Here is a 21,108-nt window from a genome sequence, read left to right as displayed (position 1 = left end):
GTGTCTCGGCTAAGGTGTCTTGGCTAATGTGTCTTGGCTAAGGTGTCTTGGCTAAGGTGTCTTGGCTAATGTGTCTTGGCTAAGGTGTCTTGGCTAAGGTGTCTTGGCTAATGTGTCTCGGCTAAGGTGTCTTGGCTAAAGTGTCTTGGCTAATGTGTCTCGGCTAAGGTGTCTTGGCTAATGTGTCTCGGCTAAGGTGTCTTGGCTAAGGTGTCTTGGCTAAGGTGTCTTGGCTAAGGTGTCTTGGCTAATGTGTCTTGGCTAATGTGTCTTGGCTAAGGTGTCTTGGCTAAGGTGTCTTGGCTAAGGTGTCTTGGCTAAAGTGTCTTGGCTAATGTGTCTTGGCTAAGGTGTCTTGGCTAATGTGTCTTGGCTAAGGTGTCTTGGCTAAGGTGTCTTGGCTAATGTGTCTCGGCTAAAGTGTCTTGGCTAAGGTGTCTTGGCTAAGGTGTCTTGGCTAATGTGTTTTGGCTAAGGTGTCTTGGCTAATGTGTCTTGGCTAAGGTATCTTGGCTAAGGTGTCTTGGCTAAGGTGTCTTGGCTAATGTGTCTTGGCTAAGGTGTCTTGGCTAATGTGTCTTGGCTAAGGTGTCTTGGCTAAGGTGTCTTGGCTAAGGTGTCTTGGCTAATGTGTCTCGGCTAAGGTGTCTTGGCTAATGTGTCTTGGCTAAAGTGTCTTGGCTAAGGTGTCTTGGCTAATGTGTCTTGGCTAAGGTGTCTTGGCTAAGGTGTCTTGGCTAAAGTGTCTTGGCTAAGGTGTCTTGGCTAATGTGTCTTGGCTAATGTGTCTTGGCTAAGGTGTCTTGGCTAATGTGTCTTGGCTAAGGTGTCTTGGCTAAGGTGTCTTGGCTAATGTGTCTCGGCTAAAGTGTCTTGGCTAAGGTGTCTTGGCTAAGGTGTCTTGGCTAAGGTGTCTTGGCTAAGGTGTCTTGGCTAATGTGTCTCGGCTAAGGTGTCTTGGCTAAGGTGTCTTGGCTAATGTGTCTCGGCTAAGGTGTCTTGGCTAATGTGTCTTGGCTAAGGTGTCTTGGCTAAGGTGTCTTGGCTAAGGTGAATTGGCTAAGGTGTCTTGGCTAAGGTGTCTTGGCTAAGGTGTCTTGGCTAAGGTGTCTTGGCTAATGTGTCTCGGCTAAGGTGTCTTGGCTAAGGTGTCTTGGCTAATGTGTCTTGGCTAAAGTGTCTTGGCTAAGGTGTCTTGGCTAATGTGTCTTGGCTAATGTGTCTTGGCTAAGGTGTCTTGGCTAAGGTGTCTTGGCTAATGTGTCTTGGCTAAGGTGTCTTGGCTAAGGTGTCTCGGCTAATGTGTCTTGGCTAAGGTGTCTTAGCTAAGGTGTCTTGGCTAATGTGTTTTGGCTAAGGTGTCTTGGCTAATGTGTCTTGGCTAAGGTGTCTTGGCTAAGGTGTCTTGGCTAAGGTGTCTTGGCTAATGTGTCTTGGCTAAGGTGTCTTGGCTAATGTGTCTTGGCTAAGGTGTCTTGGCTAATGTGTCTTGGCTAAGGTGTCTCGGCTAAGGTGTCTTGGCTAAGGTGTCTTGGCTAATGTGTCTTGGCTAAAGTGTCTTGGCTAAGGTGTCTTGGCTAATGTGTCTCGGCTAAGGTGTCTTGGCTAATGTGTCTTGGCTAATGTGTCTTGGCTAATATGTCTCGGCTAATGTGTCTTGGCTAAGGTGTCTTCGCTAAGGTGTCTTGGCTAATGTGTCTTGGCTAATGTGTCTCGGCTAAAGTGTCTTGGCTAAGGTGTCTTGGCTAAAGTGTCTTGGCTAAGGTGTCTTGGCTAAGGTGTCTTGGCTAAGGTGTCTTGGCTAAGGTGTCTTGGCTAAGGTGTCTCGGCTAATGTGTCTTGGCTAATGTGTCTTGGCTAAAGTGTTTTGGCTAAGGTGTCTTGGCTAAGGTGTCTTGGCTAATGTGTCTTGGCTAAGGTGTCTTGGCAATTGTGTCTTGGCTAATGTGTCTCGGCTTATGTGTCTTGGCTAATGTGTCTTGGCTAAAGTGTCTTGGCTAAGGTGTCTTGGCTAATGTGTCTTGGCTAAGGTGTCTTCGCTAAGGTGTCTTGGCTAATGTGTCTTGGCTAAGGTGTCTTGGCTAATGTGTCTTGGCTAAGGTGTCTTGGCTAATGTGTCTTGGCTAAGGTGTCTCGGCTAAGGTGTCTTGGCTAATGTGTCTTGGCTAAGGTGTCTTGGCTAAGGTGTCTTGGCTAAGATGCTTGGCTAAGGTGTCTTGGCTAATGTGTCTTGGCTAAGGTGTCTTGGCTAATGTGTCTTGGCTAAGGTGTCTTGGCTAATGTGTCTTGGCTAAGGTGTCTCGGCTAAGGTGTCTTGGCTAATGTGTCTTGGCTAAGGTGTCTTGGCTAAGGTGTCTTGGCTAAGATGCTTGGCTAAGGTGTCTTGGCTAATGTGTCTCGGCTTATGTGTCTTGGCTAATGTGTCTTGGCTAAAGTGTCTTGGCTAAGGTGTCTTGGCTAATGTGTCTTGGCTAAGGTGTCTTCGCTAAGGTGTCTTGGCTAATGTGTCTTGGCTAAGGTGTCTTGGCTAATGTGTCTTGGCTAAGGTGTCTTGGCTAATGTGTCTTGGCTAATGTGTCTTGGCTAATGTGTCTTGGCTAAGGTGTCTTGGCTAAGGTGTCTTGGCTAAGGTGTCTTGGCTAAGGTGTCTTCGCTAAGGTGTCTTGGCTAATGTGTCTCGGCTAATGTGTCTTGGCTAAGGTGTCTTGGCTAATGTGTCTCGGCTTATGTGTCTTGGCTAATGTGTCTTGGCTAAAGTGTCTTGGCTAATGTGTTTTGGCTAAGGTGTCTTGGCTAAGGTGTCTTGGCTAAGGTGTCTTGGCTAAGGTGTCTTGGCTAAGGTGTCTTGGCTAAGGTGTCTCGGCTAATGTGTCTTGGCTAATGTGTCTTGGCTAAAGTGTCTTGGCTAAGGTGTCTTGGCTAAGGTGTCTTGGCTAATGTGTCTTGGCTAAGGTGTCTTGGCTAATGTGTCTTGGCTAATGTGTCTCGGCTTATGTGTCTTGGCTAATGTGTCTTGGCTAAAGTGTCTTGGCTAAGGTGTCTTGGCTAAGGTGTCTTGGCTAAGGTGTCTTCGCTAAGGTGTCTTGGCTAATGTGTCTCGGCTAATGTGTCTTGGCTAAGGTGTCTTGGCTAATGTGTCTCGGCTTATGTGTCTTGGCTAATGTGTCTTGGCTAAAGTGTCTTGGCTAAGGTGTCTTGGCTAATGTGTCTTGGCTAAGGTGTCTTCGCTAAGGTGTGTTGGCTAATGTGTCTCGGCTAATGTGTCTTGGCTAAAGTGTCTTGGCTAAGGTGTCTTGACTAAGGTGTCTTGGCTAATGTGTCTTGGCTAAGGTGTCTTGGCTAATGTGTCTTGGCTAAGGTGTCTTAGCTAAGGTGTCTTGGCTAATGTGTTTTGGCTAAGGTGTCTTGGCTAATGTGTCTCGGCTAAGGTGTCTTGGCTTAGGTGTCTTGGCTAAAGTGTCTTGGCTAATGTGTCTTGGCTAATGTGTTTTGGCTAAGGTGTCTTGGCTAAGGTGTCTTGGCTAAGGTGTCTTGGCTAAGGTGTCTTGGCTAATGTGTCTCGGCTAAGGTGTCTTGGCTAAGGCGTCTTGGCTAAGGTGTCTTGGCTAAGGTGTCTTGGCTAATGTGTCTCGGCTAGAGTGTCTTGGCTAAGGTGTCTTGGCTAAGGTGTCTTGGCTAAGGTGTCTTGGCTAAGGTGTCTTGGCTAATGTGTCTTGGCTAAGGTGTCTCGGCTAAGGTGTCTTGGCTAATTTGTCTTGGCTAAGGTTTCTTGGCTAAGGTGTCTTGGCTAAGGTGTATTGGCTAAGATGCTTGGCTAAGGTGTCTTGGCTAAGGTGTCTTGGCTAAGGTGTCTTGGCTAATGTGTCTTGGCTAAGGTGTCTTGGCTAAGGTGTCTTGGCTAATGTGTCTTGGCTAAGGTGTCTTGGCTAAGGTGTCTTGGCTAATGTGTCTTGGCTAAAGTGTCTTGGCTTAGGTGTCTTGGCTAATGTGTCTCGGCTAATGTGTCTTGGCTAAGGTGTCTTGGCTAAGGTGTCTTGGCTAATGTGTCTCGGCTAAGGTGTCTCGGCTAAGGTGTCTTGGCTAATGTGTCTTGGCTAAGGTGTCTTGGCTAAGGTGTCTTGGCTAAGATGCTTGGCTAAGGTGTCTTGGCTAAGGTGTCTTGGCTAAGGTGTCTTGGCTAATGTGTCTTGGCTAAAGTGGCTAATGTGTCTTGGCTAATGTGTCTTGGCTAAGGTGTCTTGGCTAAGGTGTCTTGGCTAATGTGTCTTGGCTAAGGTGTCTTGGCTAAGGTGTCTCGGCTAATGTGTCTTGGCTAAGGTGTCTTAGCTAAGGTGTCTTGGCTAATGTGTTTTGGCTAAGGTGTCTTGGCTAATGTGTCTTGGCTAAGGTGTCTTGGCTAAGGTGTCTTGGCTAAGGTGTCTTGGCTAATGTGTCTTGGCTAAGGTGTCTTGGCTAATGTGTCTTGGCTAAGGTGTCTTGGCTAATGTGTCTTGGCTAAGGTGTCTCGGCTAAGGTGTCTTGGCTAAGGTGTCTTGGCTAATGTGTCTTGGCTAAAGTGTCTTGGCTAAGGTGTCTTGGCTAATGTGTCTCGGCTAAGGTGTCTTGGCTAATGTGTCTTGGCTAATGTGTCTTGGCTAATATGTCTCGGCTAATGTGTCTTGGCTAAGGTGTCTTCGCTAAGGTGTCTTGGCTAATGTGTCTTGGCTAATGTGTCTCGGCTAAAGTGTCTTGGCTAAGGTGTCTTGGCTAAAGTGTCTTGGCTAAGGTGTCTTGGCTAAGGTGTCTTGGCTAAGGTGTCTTGGCTAAGGTGTCTTGGCTGAGGTGTCTCGGCTAATGTGTCTTGGCTTATGTGTCTTGGCTAAAGTGTTTTGGCTAAGGTGTCTTGGCTAAGGTGTCTTGGCTAATGTGTCTTGGCTAAGGTGTCTTGGCAATTGTGTCTTGGCTAATGTGTCTCGGCTTATGTGTCTTGGCTAATGTGTCTTGGCTAAAGTGTCTTGGCTAAGGTGTCTTGGCTAATGTGTCTTGGCTAAGGTGTCTTCGCTAAGGTGTCTTGGCTAATGTGTCTTGGCTAAGGTGTCTTGGCTAATGTGTCTTGGCTAAGGTGTCTTGGCTAATGTGTCTTGGCTAAGGTGTCTCGGCTAAGGTGTCTTGGCTAATGTGTCTTGGCTAAGGTGTCTTGGCTAAGGTGTCTTGGCTAAGATGCTTGGCTAAGGTGTCTTGGCTAATGTGTCTTGGCTAAGGTGTCTTGGCTAATGTGTCTTGGCTAAGGTGTCTTGGCTAATGTGTCTTGGCTAAGGTGTCTCGGCTAAGGTGTCTTGGCTAATGTGTCTTGGCTAAGGTGTCTTGGCTAAGGTGTCTTGGCTAAGATGCTTGGCTAAGGTGTCTTGGCTAATGTGTCTCGGCTTATGTGTCTTGGCTAATGTGTCTTGGCTAAAGTGTCTTGGCTAAGGTGTCTTGGCTAATGTGTCTTGGCTAAGGTGTCTTCGCTAAGGTGTCTTGGCTAATGTGTCTTGGCTAAGGTGTCTTGGCTAATGTGTCTTGGCTAAGGTGTCTTGGCTAATGTGTCTTGGCTAATGTGTCTTGGCTAATGTGTCTTGGCTAAGGTGTCTTGGCTAAGGTGTCTTGGCTAAGGTGTCTTGGCTAAGGTGTCTTCGCTAAGGTGTCTTGGCTAATGTGTCTCGGCTAATGTGTCTTGGCTAAGGTGTCTTGGCTAATGTGTCTCGGCTTATGTGTCTTGGCTAATGTGTCTTGGCTAAAGTGTCTTGGCTAATGTGTTTTGGCTAATGTGTCTTGGCTAAGGTGTCTTGGCTAAGGTGTCTTGGCTAAGGTGTCTTGGCTAAGGTGTCTCGGCTAATGTGTCTTGGCTAATGTGTCTTGGCTAAAGTGTCTTGGCTAAGGTGTCTTGGCTAAGGTGTCTTGGCTAATGTGTCTTGGCTAAGGTGTCTTGGCTAATGTGTCTTGGCTAATGTGTCTCGGCTTATGTGTCTTGGCTAATGTGTCTTGGCTAAAGTGTCTTGGCTAAGGTGTCTTGGCTAAGGTGTCTTGGCTAAGGTGTCTTCGCTAAGGTGTCTTGGCTAATGTGTCTCGGCTAATGTGTCTTGGCTAAGGTGTCTTGGCTAATGTGTCTCGGCTTATGTGTCTTGGCTAATGTGTCTTGGCTAAAGTGTCTTGGCTAAGGTGTCTTGGCTAATGTGTCTTGGCTAAGGTGTCTTCGCTAAGGTGTGTTGGCTAATGTGTCTCGGCTAATGTGTCTTGGCTAAAGTGTCTTGGCTAAGGTGTCTTGACTAAGGTGTCTTGGCTAATGTGTCTTGGCTAAGGTGTCTTGGCTAATGTGTCTTGGCTAAGGTGTCTTAGCTAAGGTGTCTTGGCTAATGTGTTTTGGCTAAGGTGTCTTGGCTAATGTGTCTCGGCTAAGGTGTCTTGGCTTAGGTGTCTTGGCTAAAGTGTCTTGGCTAATGTGTCTTGGCTAATGTGTTTTGGCTAAGGTGTCTTGGCTAAGGTGTCTTGGCTAAGGTGTCTTGGCTAAGGTGTCTTGGCTAAGGTGTCTTGGCTAATGTGTCTCGGCTAAGGTGTCTTGGCTAAGGCGTCTTGGCTAAGGTGTCTTGGCTAAGGTGTCTTGGCTAATGTGTCTCGGCTAGAGTGTCTTGGCTAAGGTGTCTTGGCTAAGGTGTCTTGGCTAAGGTGTCTTGGCTAAGGTGTCTTGGCTAATGTGTCTTGGCTAAGGTGTCTCGGCTAAGGTGTCTTGGCTAATTTGTCTTGGCTAAGGTTTCTTGGCTAAGGTGTCTTGGCTAAGGTGTATTGGCTAAGATGCTTGGCTAAGGTGTCTTGGCTAAGGTGTCTTGGCTAAGGTGTCTTGGCTAATGTGTCTTGGCTAAGGTGTCTTGGCTAAGGTGTCTTGGCTAATGTGTCTTGGCTAAGGTGTCTTGGCTAAGGTGTCTTGGCTAATGTGTCTTGGCTAAAGTGTCTTGGCTTAGGTGTCTTGGCTAATGTGTCTCGGCTAATGTGTCTTGGCTAAGGTGTCTTGGCTAAGGTGTCTTGGCTAATGTGTCTTGGCTAAGGTGTCTCGGCTAAGGTGTCTTGGCTAATGTGTCTTGGCTAAGGTGTCTTGGCTAAGGTGTCTTGGCTAAGATGCTTGGCTAAGGTGTCTTGGCTAAGGTGTCTTGGCTAAGGTGTCTTGGCTAATGTGTCTTGGCTAAAGTGTCTTGGCTAAGGTGTCTTGGCTAAGGTGTCTTGGCTAAGGTGTCTTGGCTAATGTGTCTTGGCTAATGTGTCTTGGCTAATGTGTCTTGGCTAAGGTGTCTTGGCTAAGGTGTCTTGGCTAATATGTCTCGGCTAATGTGTCTTGGCTAAGGTGTCTTGGCTAAGGTGTCTTGGCTAAGGTGTCTTGGCTAAGGTGTCTTGGCTAATGTGTCTCGGCTAATGTGTCTTGGCTAAGGTGTCTTGGCTAAGGTGTCTTGGCTAATGTGTCTTGGCTAATGTGTCTTGGCTAAGGTGTCTTGGCTAATGTGTCTCGGCTAATGTGTCTTGGCTAAGGTGTCTTGGCTAAGGTGTCTTGGCTAATGTGTCTCGGCTAAGGTGTCTTGGCTAAGGCGTCTTGGCTAAGGTGTCTTGGCTAAGGTGTCTTGGCTAATGTGTCTCGGCTAGAGTGTCTTGGCTAAGGTGTCTTGGCTAAGGTGTCTTGGCTAATGTGTCTTGGCTAATGTGTCTTGGCTAAGGTGTCTCGGCTAAGGTGTCTTGGCTAATGTGTCTTGGCTAAGGTGTCTTGGCTAAGGTGTCTTGGCTAAGGTGTCTTGGCTAAGATGCTTGGCTAAGGTGTCTTGGCTAATGTGTCTTGGCTAATGTGTCTTGGCGAAGGTGTCTTGGCTAATGTGTCTCGGCTAATGTGTCTTGGCTAAGGTGTCTTGGCTAAGGTGTCTTGGCTAATGTGTCTCGGCTAAGGTGTCTTGGCTAAGGTGTCTTGGCTAATGTGTCTTGGCTAAGGTGTCTTGGATAATGTGTCTCGGCAAAGGTGTCTTGGCTAATGTGTCTTGGCTAAGGTGTCTTGGCTAATGTGTCTTGGCTAAGGTGTCTTGGCTAAGGTGTCTTGGCTAATGTGTCTTGGCTAATGTGTCTTGGCTAAGGTGTCTTGCCTAAGGTGTCTTGGCTAATGTGTCTTGGCTAATGTGTCTCGGCTAAGGTGTCTTGGCTAATGTGTCTTGGCTAATGTGTCTTGGCTAATGTGTCTTTGCTAAGGTGTCTTGGCTAATGTGTCTTGGCTAAGGTGTCTTGGCTAAGGTGTCTTGGCTAATGTGTCTTGGCTAAGGTGTCTTGGCTAAGGTGTCTTGGCTAAGGTGTCTTGGCTAATGTGTCTTGGCTAAGGTGTCTTGGCTAAGGTGTCTTGGCTAATGTGTCTTGGCTAAGGTGTCTTGGCTAATGTGTCTCGGCTAATGTGTCTTGGCTAAAGTGTCTTAGCTAATGTGTCTTGGCTTAAGTGTCTTGGCTAAAGTGTCTTGGCTAATGTGTCTTGGCTAAGGTGTCTCGGCTTATGTGTCTTGGCTAAGGTGTCTTGGCTAATGTGTCTTGGCAAAGGTGTCTTGGCTAAGGTGTCTTGGCTAAGGTGTCTTGGCTAAGGTGTCTTGGCTAAGGTGTCTTGGCTAATGTGTCTTGGCTAAGGTGTCTTGGCTAATGTGTCTTGGCTAAAGTGTCTTGGCTAAGGTGTCTTGGCTAATGTGTCTTGGCTAATGTGTCTTGGCTAAGGTGTCTGGGCTAATGTGTCTTGGCTAAGGTGTCTTGGCTAATGTGTCTTGGCAAAGGTGTCTTGGCTAAGGTGTCTTGGCTAAGGTGTCTTGGCTAATGTGTCTTGGCTAATGTGTCTCGGCTAAGGTGTCTTGGCTAAGGTGTCTTGGCTAAGGTGTCTTGGCTAATGTGTCTTGGCTAAGGTGTCTTGGCTAAGGTGTCTTGGCTAAGGTGTCTTGGCTAAGGTGTCTTGGCTAAGGTGTCTTGGCTAAGGTGTCTTGGCTAATGTGTCTTGGCTAATGTGTCTTGGCTAAGGTGTCTTGGCTAAGGTGTCTTGGCTAATGTGTCTTGGCTAAGGTGTCTTGGCTAAGGTGTCTTGGCTAATGTGTCTTGGCTAAGGTGTCTTGGCTAAGGTGTCTTGGCTAATGTGTCTTGGCTAAGGTGTCTTGGCTAAGGTGTCTTGGCTAAGGTGTCTTGGCTTATGTGTCTCGGCTAAGGTGTCTTGGCTAATGTGTCTTGGCGAATGTGTCTTGGCTAAGGTGTCTTGGCTAAGGAGTCATGGCAAAGGTGTCTTGGCTAAGGTGTCTCGGCTAATGTGTCTTGGCTAATGTGTCTTGGCTAAGGTGTCTTGGCTAAGGTGTCTTGGCTAAGGTGTCTTGGCTAAGGTGTCTTGGCTAATGTGTCTTGGCTAAGGTGTCTCAGCTAAGGTGTCTTGGCTATTGTGTCTTGGCTAATGTGTCTCGGCTAAGGTGTCTTGGCTAAGGTGTCTTGGCTAAGGTGTCTTGGCTAAGGTGTCTCGGCTAAGGTGTCTTGGCTAATGTGTCTTGGCTAAGGTGTCTTGGCTAAGGTGTCTTGGCTAATGTGTCTTGGCTAAGGTGTCTTGGCTAATGTGTCTTGGCTAAGGTGTCTTGGCTAATGTGTCTTGGCTAAGGTGTCTTGGCTAATGTGTCTCGGCTAAGGTGTCTTGGCTAATGTGTCTTGGATAATGTGTCTTGGCTAATGTGTCTTGGCTAAGGTGTCTCAGCTAAGGTGTCTTGGCTATTGTGTCTTGGCTAATGTGTCTTGGCTAATGTGTCTTGGCTAAGGTGTCTTGGCTAATGTGTCTTGGCTAATGTGTCTTGGCTAAGGTGTCTTGGCTAATGTGTCTTGGCTAAGGTGTCTTGGCTAATGTGTCTCGGCTAAGGTGTCTTGGCTAAGGTGTCTTGGCTAAGGTGTCTTGGCTAATGTGTCTTGGCTAAGGTGTCTCAGCTAAGGTGTCTTGGCTATTGTGTCTTGGCTAATGTGTCTTGGCTAAGGTGTCTTGGTTAATGTGTCTTGGCTAAGGTGTCTTGGCTAAGGTGTCTTGGCTAAGGTGTCTTGGCTAATGTGTCTTGGCTAAGGTGTCTTGGCTAAGGTGTCTTGGCTAAGGTGTCTTGGCTAAGGTGTCTTGGCTAATGTGTCTTGGCTAAGGTGTCTTGGCTAATGTGTCTTGGCTAAGGTGTCTTGGCTAATGTGTCTCGGCTAAGGTGTCTTGGCTAATGTGTCTTGGCTAATGTGTCTTGGCTAAGGTGTCTTGGCTAAGGTGTCTTGGCTAAGGTGTCTCGGCTAAGGTGTCTTGGCTAATGTGTCTTGGCTAAGGTGTCTTGGCTAATGTGTCTTGGCTAAGGTGTCTTGGCTAATGTGTCTCGGCTAAGGTGTCTTGGCTAATGTGTCTCGGCTAAGGTGTCTTGGCTAAGGTGTCTTGGCTAAGGTGTCTTGGCTAAGGTGTCTTGGCTAAGGTGTCTCGGCTAAGGTGTCTTGGCTAATGTGTCTTGGCTAAGGTGTCTTGGCTAATGTGTCTTGGCTAAGGTGTCTTGGCTAATGTGTCCCGGCTAAGGTGTCTTGGCTAATGTGTCTCGGCTAAGGTGTCTTGGCTAAGGTGTCTTGGCTAAGGTGTCTTGGCTAAGGTGTCTCGGCTAAGGTGTCTTGGCTAATGTGTCTTGGTTAAGGTGTCTTGGCTAAGGTGTCTTGGCTAATGTGTCTTGGCTAAGGTGTCTTGGCTAATGTGTCTCGGCTAAGGTGTCTTGGCTAATGTGTCTTGGCTAAGGTGTCTTGGCTAATGTGTCTTGGCTAAGGTGTCTTGGCTAAGGTGTCTTGGCTAAGGTGTCTTGGCTAAGGTGTCTCGGCTAAGGTGTCTTGGCTAATGTGTCTTGGCTAAGGTGTCTTGGCTAAGGTGTCTTGGCTAATGTGTCTTGGCTAAGGTGTCTTGGCTAAGGTGTCTTGGCTAAGGTGTCTTGGCTTATGTGTCTCGGCTAAGGTGTCTTGGCTAATGTGTCTTGGCTAAGGTGTCTTGGCTAATGTGTCTTGGCTAAGGTGTCTTGGCTAAGGTGTCATGGCTAAGGTGTCTTGGCTAAGGTGTCTCGGCTAAGGTGTCTTGGCTAAGGTGTCTCGGCTAAGGTGTCTTGGCTAATGTGTCTTGGCTAAGGTGTCTTGGCTAATGTGTCTTGGCTAAGGTGTCTTGGCTAAGGTGTCATGGCTAAGGTGTCTTGGCTAAGGTGTCTCGGCTAAGGTGTCTTGGCTAATGTGTCTTGGCTAAGGTGTCTTGGCTAAGGTGTCTTGGCTAAGGTGTCTTGGCTAAGGTGCCTTGGCTAAGGTGTCTTGGCTAAGGTGTCTTGGCTAATGTGTCTCGGCTAAGGTGTCTTGGCTAATGTGTCTTGGCTAAGATGTCTCGGCTAATGTGTCTTGGCTAATGTGTCTCGGCTAAGGTGTCTTGGCTAATGTGTCTTGGCTAAGGTGTCTTGGCTAATGTGTCTTGGCTAAGGTGTCTTGGCTAATGTGTCTCGGCTAAGGTGTCTTGGCTAAGGTGTCTCGGCTAAGGTGTCTTGGCTAATGTGTCTTGGCTAAGGTGTCTTGGCTAAGGTGTCTTGGCTAATGTGTCTTGGCTAAGGTGTCTTGGCTAAGGTGTCTTGGCTAAGGTGGCTTGGCTAATGTGTCTCGGCTAAGGTGTCTTGGCTAATGTGTCTTGGCTAAGGTGTCTTGGCTAATGTGTCTTGGCTAAGGTGTCTTGGCTAATGTGTCTTGGCTAAGGTGTCTTGGCTAAGGTGTCTTGGCTAAGGTGTCTTGGCTAATGTGTCTCGGCTAAGGTGTCTTGGCTAATGTGTCTTGGCTAAGGTGTCTTGGCTAATGTGTCTTGGCTAAGGTGTCTTGGCTAAGGTGTCATAGCTAAGGTGTCTTGGCTAAGGTGTCTCGGCTAATGTGTCTTGGCTAATGTGTCTTGGCTATGGTGTCTTGGCTAAGGTGTCTTGGCTAAGGTGTCTTGGCTAAGGTGTCTTGGCTAATGTGTCTCGGCTAAGGTGTCTTGGCTAATGTGTCTTGGCTAAGGTGTCTTGGCTAAGGTGTCTTGGCTAATGTGTCTTGGCTAAGGTGTCTTGGCTAAGGTGTCTTTGCTAATGTGTCTTGGCTAAGGTGTCTTGGCTAAGGTGTCTTGGCTAAGGTGTCTTGGATAAGGTGTCTTGGCTAAGGTGTCTTGGTTAATGTGTCTTGGCTTATGTGTCTTGGCTAAGGTGTCTTGGCTAAGGTGTCTTGGCTAATGTGTCTTGGCTAAGGTGTCTTGGCTAAGGTGTCTTGGCTAAGGTGTCTTGGCTAATGTGTCTTGGCTAATGTGTTTTGGCTAAGGTGTCTTGGCTAATGTGTCTTGGCTAAGGTGTCTTGGCTAAGGTGTCTTGGCTAATGTGTCTTGGCTAAGGTGTCTTGGCTAATGTGTCTTGGCTAAGGTGTCTTGGCTAAGGTGTCTTGGCTAATGTGTCTTGGCTAAGGTGTCTTGGCTAAGGTGTCTTGGCTAAGGTGTCTTGGCTAATGTGTCTCGGCTAATGTGTCTCGGCTAATGTGTCTTGGCTAATGTGTCTTGGCTAAGGTATCTTGGCTAAGGTGTCTTGGCTAAGGTGTCTTGGCTAAGGTGTCTTGGGTAAGGTGTCTTGGCTAATGTGTCTTGGCTAAGGTGTCTCGGCTAAGGTGTCTTGGCTAAGGTGTCTTGGCTAATGAGTCTCGGCTAAGGTGTCTTGGCTAATGTGTCTTGGCTAAGGTGTCTTGGCTAAGGTGTCTTGGCTAATGTGTCTTGGCTAAGGTGTCTTGGCTAATGTGTCTTGGCTAATGTGTCCTGGCTAAGGTGTCTTGGCTTATGTGTCTTGGCAAAGGTGTCTTGGCTAATGTGTCTTGGCTAATGTGTCTCGGCTAATGTGTCTTGGCTAATATGTCTTGGCTAAGGTGTCTTGGCTAAGGTGTCTTGGCTAAGGTGTCTTGGCTAAGGTGTCTTGGCTAATGTGTCTTGGCTAAGGTGTCTTGGCTAAGGTGTCTTGGCTAAGGTGTCTTGGCTAAGGTGTCTTGGCTAAGGTGTCTTGGCTAATGTGTCTTGGCTAAGGTGTCTTGGCTAAGGTGTCTTGGCTAATGTGTCTTGGCTAAGGTGTCTTGGCTAAGGTGTTTTGGCTAATGTGTCTTGGCTAATGTGTCTTGGCTAAGGTGTCTTGGCTAAGGTGTCTTGGCTAAGGTGTCTTGGCTAATGTGTCTTGGCTAAGGTGTCTTGGCTAAGGTGTCTTGGCTAATGTGTCTTGGCTAATGTGTCTCGGCTAAGGTGTCTTGGCTAATGTGTCTTGGCTAAGGTGTCTTGGCTAAGGTGTCTTGGCTAATGTGTCTTGGCTAAGGTGTCTTGGCTAATGTGTCTTGGCTAAGGTGTCTTGGCTAAGGTGTCTTGGCTAATGTGTCTTGGCTAAGGTGTCTTGGCTAAGGTGTCTTGGCTAAGGTGTCTTGGCTAATGTGTCTTGGCTAAGGTGTCTCGGCTAAGGTGTCTTGGCTAATGTGTCCTGGCTAAGGTGTCTTGGCTAATGTGTCTTGGCTAAGGTGTCTTGGCTAATGTGTCTCGGCTAATGTGTCTTGGCTAAGGTGTCTTGGCTAAGGTGTCTTGGCTAAGGTGTCTTGGCTAATGTGTCTCGGCTAAGGTGTCTTGGCTAATGTGTCTTGGCAAAGGTGTCTTGGCTAATGTGTCTTGGCTAATGTGTCTCGGCTAATGTGTCTTGGCTAAGGTGTCTTGGCTAAGGTGTCTTGGCTAATGTGTCTTGGCTAATGTGTCTTGGCTAAGGTGTTTTGGCTAATGTGTCTTGGCTAATGTGTCTTGGCTAAGGTGTCTTGGCTAAGGTGTCTCGGCTAAGGTGTCTTGGCTAATGTGTCCTGGCTAAGGTGTCTTGGCTAAGGTGTCTTGGCTAATGTGTCTCGGCTAAGGTGTCTTGGCTAATGTGTCTCGGCTAAGGTGTCTTGGCTAAGGTGTCTTGGCTAAGGTGTCTTGGCTAAGGTGTCTCGGCTAAGGTGTCTTGGCTAATGTGTCCTGGCTAAGGTGTCTTGGCTAAGGTGTCTTGGCTAATGTGTCTTGGCTAAGGTGTCTTGGCTAAGGTGTCTTGGCTAATGTGTCTTGGCTAAGGTGTCTTGGCTAAGGTGTCTTGGCTAATGTGTCTTGGCTTATGTGTCTTGGCTAAGGTGTCTTGGCTAAGGTGTCTTGGCTAATGTGTCTTGGCTAAGGTGTCTTGGCTAAGGTGTCTTGGCTAATGTGTCTTGGCTAATGTGTTTTGGCTAAGGTGTCTTGGCTAATGTGTCTTGGCTAAGGTGTCTTGGCTAAGGTGTCTTGGCTAATGTGTCTTGGCTAAGGTGTCTTGGCTAATGTGTCTTGGCTAAGGTGTCTTGGCTAAGGTGTCTTGGCTAATGTGTCTTGGCTAAGGTGTCTTGGCTAAGGTGTCTTGGCTAAGGTGTCTTGGCTAATGTGTCTCGGCTAATGTGTCTCGGCTAATGTGTCTTGGCTAATGTGTCTTGGCTAAGGTATCTTGGCTAAGGTGTCTTGGCTAATGTGTCTTGGCTAAGGTGTCTTGGGTAAGGTGTCTTGGCTAATGTGTCTTGGCTAAGGTGTCTTGGCTAAGGTGTCTTGGCTAATGTGTCTTGGCTAATGTGTCTCGGCTAAGGTGTCTTGGCTAATGTGTCTTGGCTAAGGTGTCTTGGCTAATGTGTATTGGCTAAGGTGTCTTGGCTAATGTGTCTTGGCTAAGGTGTCTTGGCTAAGGTGTCTTGGCTAAGGTGTCTTGGCTAATGTGTCTCGGCTAAGGTGTCTTGGCTAATGTGTCTTGGCTAAGGTGTCTTGGCTAATGTGTCTTGGCTAAGGTGTCTTGGCTAAGGTGTCATGGCTAAGGTGTCTTGACTAAGGTGTCTCGGCTAATGTGTCTTGGCTAATGTGTCTTGGCTAAGGTGTCTTGGCTAAGGTGTCTTGGCTAAGGTGTCTTGGCTAAGGTGTCTTGGCTAATGTGTCTCGGCTAAGGTGTCTTGGCTAATGTGTCTTGGCTAAGGTGTCTTGGCTAAGGTGTCTTGGCTAATGTGTCTTGGCTAAGGTGTCTTGGCTAAGGTGTCTTTGCTAATGTGTCTTGGCTAAGGTGTCTTGGCTAAGGTGTCTTGGCTAAGGTGTCTTGGATAAGGTGTCTTGGCTAAGGTGTCTTGGCTAATGTGTCTTGGCTTATGTGTCTTGGCTAAGGTGTCTTGGCTAAGGTGTCTTGGCTAATGTGTCTCGGCTAAGGTGTCTTGGCTAATGTGTCTTGGCTAAGGTGTCTTGGCTAAGGTGTCTCGGCTAATGTGTCTCGGCTAAGGTGTCTTGGCTAATGTGTCTTGGCTAAGGTGTCTTGGCTAATGTGTCTTGGCTAATGTGTCTTGGCTAAGGTGTCTTGGCTAAGGTGTCATGGCTAAGGTGTCTTGGCTAAGGTGTCTTGGCTAAGGTGTCTTAGCTAATGTGTCTTGGCTAATGTGTCTTGGCTAAGGTGTCTTGGCTTATGTGTCTTGGCAAAGGTGTCTTGGCTAATGTGTCTTGGCTAATGTGTGTTGGCTAAGGTGTCTTGGCTAAGGTGTCTTGGCTAAGGTGTCTTGGCTAAGGTGTCTTGGCTAATGTGTCTCGGCTAAAGTGTCTTGGCTAAGGTGTCTTGGCTAATGTGTCTTGGCTAAGGTGTCTTGGCTTAAGTGTCTTGGCTAAGGTGTCTTGGATAAGGTGTCTTGGCTTATGTGCGTTGGCTAAGGTGTCTTGGCTAAGGTGTCTTGGCTAATGTGTCTTGGCTAAGGTGTCTTGGCTAAGGTGTCTTGGCTAAGGTGTCTTGGCAAAGGTGTCTTGGCTAATGTGTCTTGGCTAATGTGTGTTGGCTAAGGTGTCTTGGCTAAGGTGTCTTGGCTAAGGTGTCTTGGCTAAGGTGTCTTGGCTAATGTGTCTCGGCTAAAGTGTCTTGGCTAAGGTGTCTTGGCTAATGTGTCTTGGCTAAGGTGTCTTGGGTTAAGTGTCTTGGCTAAGGTGTCTTGGCTAAGGTGTCTCGGCTAAGGTGTCTTGGCTAATGTGTCTCGGCTAAGGTGTCTTGGCTAATGTTTCTTGGCTAAGGTGTCTTGGCTAATGTGTCTTGGCTAAGGTGTCTTGGCTAATGTGTCTCGGCTAAGGTGTCTTGGCTTAGGTGTCTCGGCTAAGGTGTCTTGGCTAATGTGTCTTGGCTAAGGTGTCTTGGCTAAGGTGTCTTGGCTAATGTGTCTTGGCTAATGTGTCTTGGCTAAGGTGTCTTGGCTAAGGTGTCTTGGCTAATGTGTCTCGGCTAAGGTGTCTTGGCTAATGTGTCTTGGCTAAGGTGTCTTGGCTAATGTGTCTTGGCTAAGGTGTCTTGGCTAATGTGTCTTGGCTAAGGTGTCTTGGCTAAGGTGTCTTGGCTAAGGTGTCTTGGCTAATGTGTCTCGGCTAAGGTGTCTTGGCTAATGTGTCTTGGCTAAGGTGTCTTGGCTAAGGTGTCTTGGCTAATGTGTCTTGGCTAAGGTGTCTTGGCTAATGTGTCTCGGCTAAGGTGTCTTGGCTAATGTGTCTTGGCTAAGGTGTCTTGGCTAAGGTGTCTTGGCTAATGTGTCTTGGCTAAGGTGTCTTGGCTAATGTGTCTTGGCTAAGGTGTCTTGGCTAATGTGTCTTGGCTAAGGTGTCTTGGCTAATGTGTCTCGGCTAAGGTGTCTTGGCTAATGTGTCTTGGCTAAGGTGTCTTGGCTAAGGTGTCTTGGCTAATGTGTCTTTTCTAAGGTGTCTTGGCTAATGTGTTTTGGCTAAGGTGTCTTGGCTAAGGTGTCATGGCTAAGGTGTCTTGGCTAAGGTGTCTCGGCTAAGGTGTCTTGGCTAATGTGTCTTGGCTAAGGTGTCTTGGCTAAGGTGTCTTGGCTAAAGTGTCTTGGCTAAGGTGTCTTGGATAATGTGTCTCGGCTAAGGTGTCTTGGCTTATGTGTCTTGGCTAAGGTGTCTTGGCTAAGGTGTCTTGGCTAATGTGTCTTGGCTAAGGTGTCTTTTCTAAGGTGTCTTGGCTAATGTGTCTTGGCTAAGGTGTCTTGGCTAAGGTGTCTTGGCTAAGGTGTCTTGGCTAAGGTGTCTTGGCTAAGGTGTCTTGGCTAATGTGTCTTGGCTAATGTGTCTTGGCTAAGGTGTCTTGGCTAATGTGTCTTGGCTAAGGTGTCTTGGCTAAGGTGTCTTGGCTGAGGTGTCATGGCTAAGGTGTCTTGGCTAAGGTGTCTTGGCTAATGTGTCTCGGCTAAAGTGTCTTGGCTTAGGTGTCTTGGCTAAGGTGTCTTGGCTTAAGTGTCTTGGCAAAGGTGTCTTGGCTAATGTGTCTTGGCTAATGTGTCTTGGCTGATGTGTCGTGTCTTGGCTAAGGTGTCTTGGCTAAGGTGTCTTGGCTAAGGTGTCTTGGCTAAGGTGTCTTGGCTAAGGTGTCTTGGCTAAGGTGTCTTGGCTAATGTGTCTTGGCTAAGGTGTCTTGGCTAAGGTGTCTTGGCTAAGGTGTCTTGGCTAAGGTGTCTTGGCTAAGGTGTCTCGGCTAAGGTGTCTTGGCTAATGTGTCTTGGCTAAGGTGTCTTGGATAAGGTGTCTTGGCTAATGTGTCTTGGCTAAGGTGTCTTGGCTAAGGTGTCTTGGCTAAGGTGTCTTGGCTAAGGTGTCTTTTCTAATGTGTCTTGGCTAAGGTGTCTTGGCTAATGTGTCTTGGCTAATGTGTCTTGGCTAAGGTGTCTTGGCTAAGGTGTCATGGCTAAGGTGTCTTGGCTGAGGTGTCATGGCTAAGGTGTCTTGGCTAAGGTGTCTTGGCTAAGGTGTCTTGGCTAATGTGTCTTGGCTAATGTGTCTTGGCTAAGGTGTCTTGGCTAATGTGTCTTGGCAAAGGTGTCTTGGCTAATGTGTCTTGGCTAATGTGTCTTGGCTGATGTGTCGTGTCTTGGCTAAGGTGTCTTGGCTAAGGTGTCTTGGCTAAGGTGTCTTGGCTAAGGTGTCTTGGCTAATGTGTCTTGGCTAAGGTGTCTTGGCTAAGGTGTCTTGGCTAAGGTGTCTTGGCTAATGTGTCTTGGCTAAGGTGTCTTGGCTAAGGTGTCTCGGCTAAGGTGTCTTGGCTAATGTGTCTTGGATAAGGTGTCTTGGATAAGGTGTCTTGGCTAAGGTGTCTTGGCTAAGGTGTCTTGGCTAAGGTGTCATGGCTAAGGTGTCTTGGCTAAGGTGTCTTGGCTAAGGTGTCTTGGCTAATGTGTCTTGGCTAATGTGTCTTGGCTAAGGTGTCTTGGCTTATGTGTCTTGGCAAAGGTGTCTTGGCTAATGTGTCTTGGCTAATGTGTCTTGGCTAAGGTGTCTTGGCTAAGGTGTCTTGGCTAAGGTGTCTTGGCTAATGTGTCTTGGCTAAGGTGTCTTGGCTAAGGTGTCTTGGCTAAGGTGTCTTGGCTAATGTGTCTCGGCTAAGGTGTCTTGGCTAATGTGTCTTGGCTAAGGTGTCTTGGATAAGGTGTCTTGGCTTATGTGTGTTGGCTAAGGTGTCTTGGCTAATGTGTCTTGGCTAAGGTGTCTTGGCTAAGGTGTCTTGGCTAAGGTGTCTCGGCTAAGGTGTCTTGGCTAATGTGTCTCGGCTAAGGTGTCTTGGCTAATGTTTCTTGGCTAAGGTGTCTTGGCTAATGTGTCTTGGCTAAGGTGCCTTGGCTAATGTGTCTCGGCTAAGGTGTCTTGGCTTAGGTGTCTCGGCTAAGGTGTCTTGGCTAATGTGTCTTGGCTAAGGTGTCTTGGCTAAGGTGTCTTGGCTAATGTGTCTCGGCTAAGGTGTCTTGGCTAATGTGTCTTGGCTAAGGTGTCTTGGCTAATGTGTTTTGGCTAAGGTGTCTTGGCTAAGGTGTCATGGCTAAGGTGTCTTGGCTAAGGTGTCTCGGCTAAGGTGTCTTGGCTAATGTGTCTTGGCTAAGGTGTCTTGGCTAAGGTGTCTTGGCTAAGGTGTCTTGGCTAAGGTGTCTTGGATAATGTGTCTCGGCTAAGGTGTCTTGGCTAATGTGTCTTGGCTAAGGTGTCTTGGCTAAGGTGTCTTGGCTAATGTGTCTTGGATAAGGTGTCTTTTCTAAGGTGTCTTGGCTAATGTGTCTTGGCTAAGGTGTCTTGGCTAAGGTGTCTTGGCTAAGGTGTCTTGGCTAAGGTGTCTTGGCTAAGGTGTCTTGGCTAATGTGTCTTGGCTAATGTGTCTTGGCTAAGGTGTCTTGGCTAATGTGTCTTGGCTAAGGTGTCTTGGCTAAGGTGTCTTGGCTGAGGTGTCATGGCTAAGGTGTCTTGGCTAAGGTGTCTTGGCTAATGTGTCTTGGCTAAGGTGTCTTGGCTAAGGTGTCTTGGCTAAGGTGTCTTGGCTAAGGTGTCTTGGCTAATGTGTCTTGGCTGATGTGTCGTGTCTTGGCTAAGGTGTCTTGGCTAAGGTGTCTTGGCTAAGGTGTCTTGGCTAATGTGTCTTGGCTAAGGTGTCTTGGCTAAGGTGTCTTGGCTAAGGTGTCTTGGCTAAGGTGTCTTGGCTAAGGTGTCTTGGCTAAGGTGTCATGGCTAAGGTGTCTCGGCTAAGGTGTCTTGGCTAATGTGTCTTGGCTAAGGTGTCTTGGATAAGGTGTCTTGGCTAATGTGTCTTGGCTAAGGTGTCTTGGCTAATGTGTCTTGGCTAATGTGTCTTGGCTAAGGTGTCTTGGCTAAGGTGTCATGGCTAAGGTGTCTTGGCTAAGGTGTCTTGGCTAAGGTGTCTTGGCTAATGTGTCTCGGCTAAGGTGTCTTGGCTAATGTTTCTTGGCTAAGGTGTCTTTGCTAATGTGTCTTGGCTAAGGTGCCTTGGCTAATGTGTCTCGGCTAAGGTGTCTTGGCTTAGGTGTCTCGGCTAAGGTGTCTTGGCTAATGTGTCTTGGCTAAGGTGTCTTGGCTAAGGTGTCTTGGCTAATGTGTCTCGGCTAAGGTGTCTTGTCTAATGTGTCTTGGCTAAGGTGTCTTGGCTAATGTGTTTTGGCTAAGGTGTCTTGGCTAAGGTGTCATGGCTAAGGTGTCTTGGCTAAGGTGTCTCGGCTAAGGTGTCTTGGCTAATGTGTCTTGGCTAAGGTGTCTTGGCTAAGGTGTCTTGGCTAAGGTGTCTTGGCTAAGGTGTCTTGGATAATGTGTCTCGGCTAAGGTGTCTTGGCTAATGTGTCTTGGCTAAGGTGTCTTGGCTAAGGTGTCTTGGCTAATGTGTCTTGGCTAAGGTGTCTTTTCTAAGGTGTCTTGGCTAATGTGTCTTGGCTAAGGTGTCTTGGCTAAGGTGTCTTGGCTAAGGTGTCTTGGCTAAGGTGTCTCGGCTAAGGTGTCTTGGCTAATGTGTCTTGGCTAATGTGTCTTGGCTAAGGTGTCTTGGCTAATGTGTCTTGGCTAAGGTGTCTTGGCTAAGGTGTCTTGGCTGAGGTGTCATGGCTAAGGTGTCTTGGCTAAGGTGTCTTGGCTAATGTGTCTTGGCTAAGGTGTCTTGGATAAGGTGTCTTGGCTAATGTGTCTTGGCTAAGGTGTCTTGGCTAAGGTGTCTTGGCTAAGGTGTCTTTTCTAATGTGTCTTGGCTAAGGTGTCTTGGCTAATGTGTCTTGGCTAATGTGTCTTGGCTAAGGTGTCTTGGCTAAGGTGTCATGGCTAAGGTGTCTTGGCTGAGGTGTCATGGCTAAGGTGTCTTGGCTAAGGTGTCTTGGCTAAGGTGTCTTGGCTAATGTGTCTTGGCTAATGTGTCTTGGCTAAGGTGTCTTGGCTTAAGTGTCTTGGCAAAGGTGTCTTGGCTAATGTGTCTTGGCTGATGTGTCGTGTCTTGGCTAAGGTGTCTTGGCTAAGGTGTCTTGGCTAAGGTGTCTTGGCTAAGGTGTCTTGGCTAATGTGTCTTGGCTAAGGTGTCTTGGCTAAGGTGTCTTGGCTAAGGTGTCTTGGCTAAGGTGTTTTGGCTAAGGTGTCTTGGCTAAGGTGTCTCGGCTAAGGTGTCTTGGCTAATGTGTCTCGGCTAAGGTGTCTTGGCTAATGTTTCTTGGCTAAGGTGTCTTGGCTAATGTGTCTTGGCTAAGGTGTCTTGGCTAATGTGT

The 21,108-nt window shown here is 47.7% G+C and overlaps 1 long non-coding RNA gene across 1 annotated transcript in view; it reads left to right on the top strand.

Moving 5' to 3' along the window:
• LOC125774440 (uncharacterized) overlaps positions 1-18,288 on the top strand; it is a 79,554-nt gene extending 61,266 nt beyond the window's left edge. The window contains exons 4-6 of the long non-coding RNA XR_007420897.1: positions 3,569-4,597; positions 15,275-15,470; positions 18,253-18,288. This is a non-coding gene — a long non-coding RNA (uncharacterized LOC125774440). The remainder of the gene's footprint in view (positions 1-3,568; positions 4,598-15,274; positions 15,471-18,252) is intronic.
• The last annotated feature ends 2,820 nt before the right edge of the window (positions 18,289-21,108 follow it).

This window comes from Anopheles funestus, unplaced genomic scaffold (assembly GCF_943734845.2).
Source record: "Anopheles funestus unplaced genomic scaffold, idAnoFuneDA-416_04 scaffold_8_ctg1, whole genome shotgun sequence".
Taxonomy (NCBI): Eukaryota; Metazoa; Arthropoda; class Insecta; order Diptera; family Culicidae; genus Anopheles; species Anopheles funestus.
This window is presented reverse-complemented; position numbering and strand designations above follow the sequence as displayed.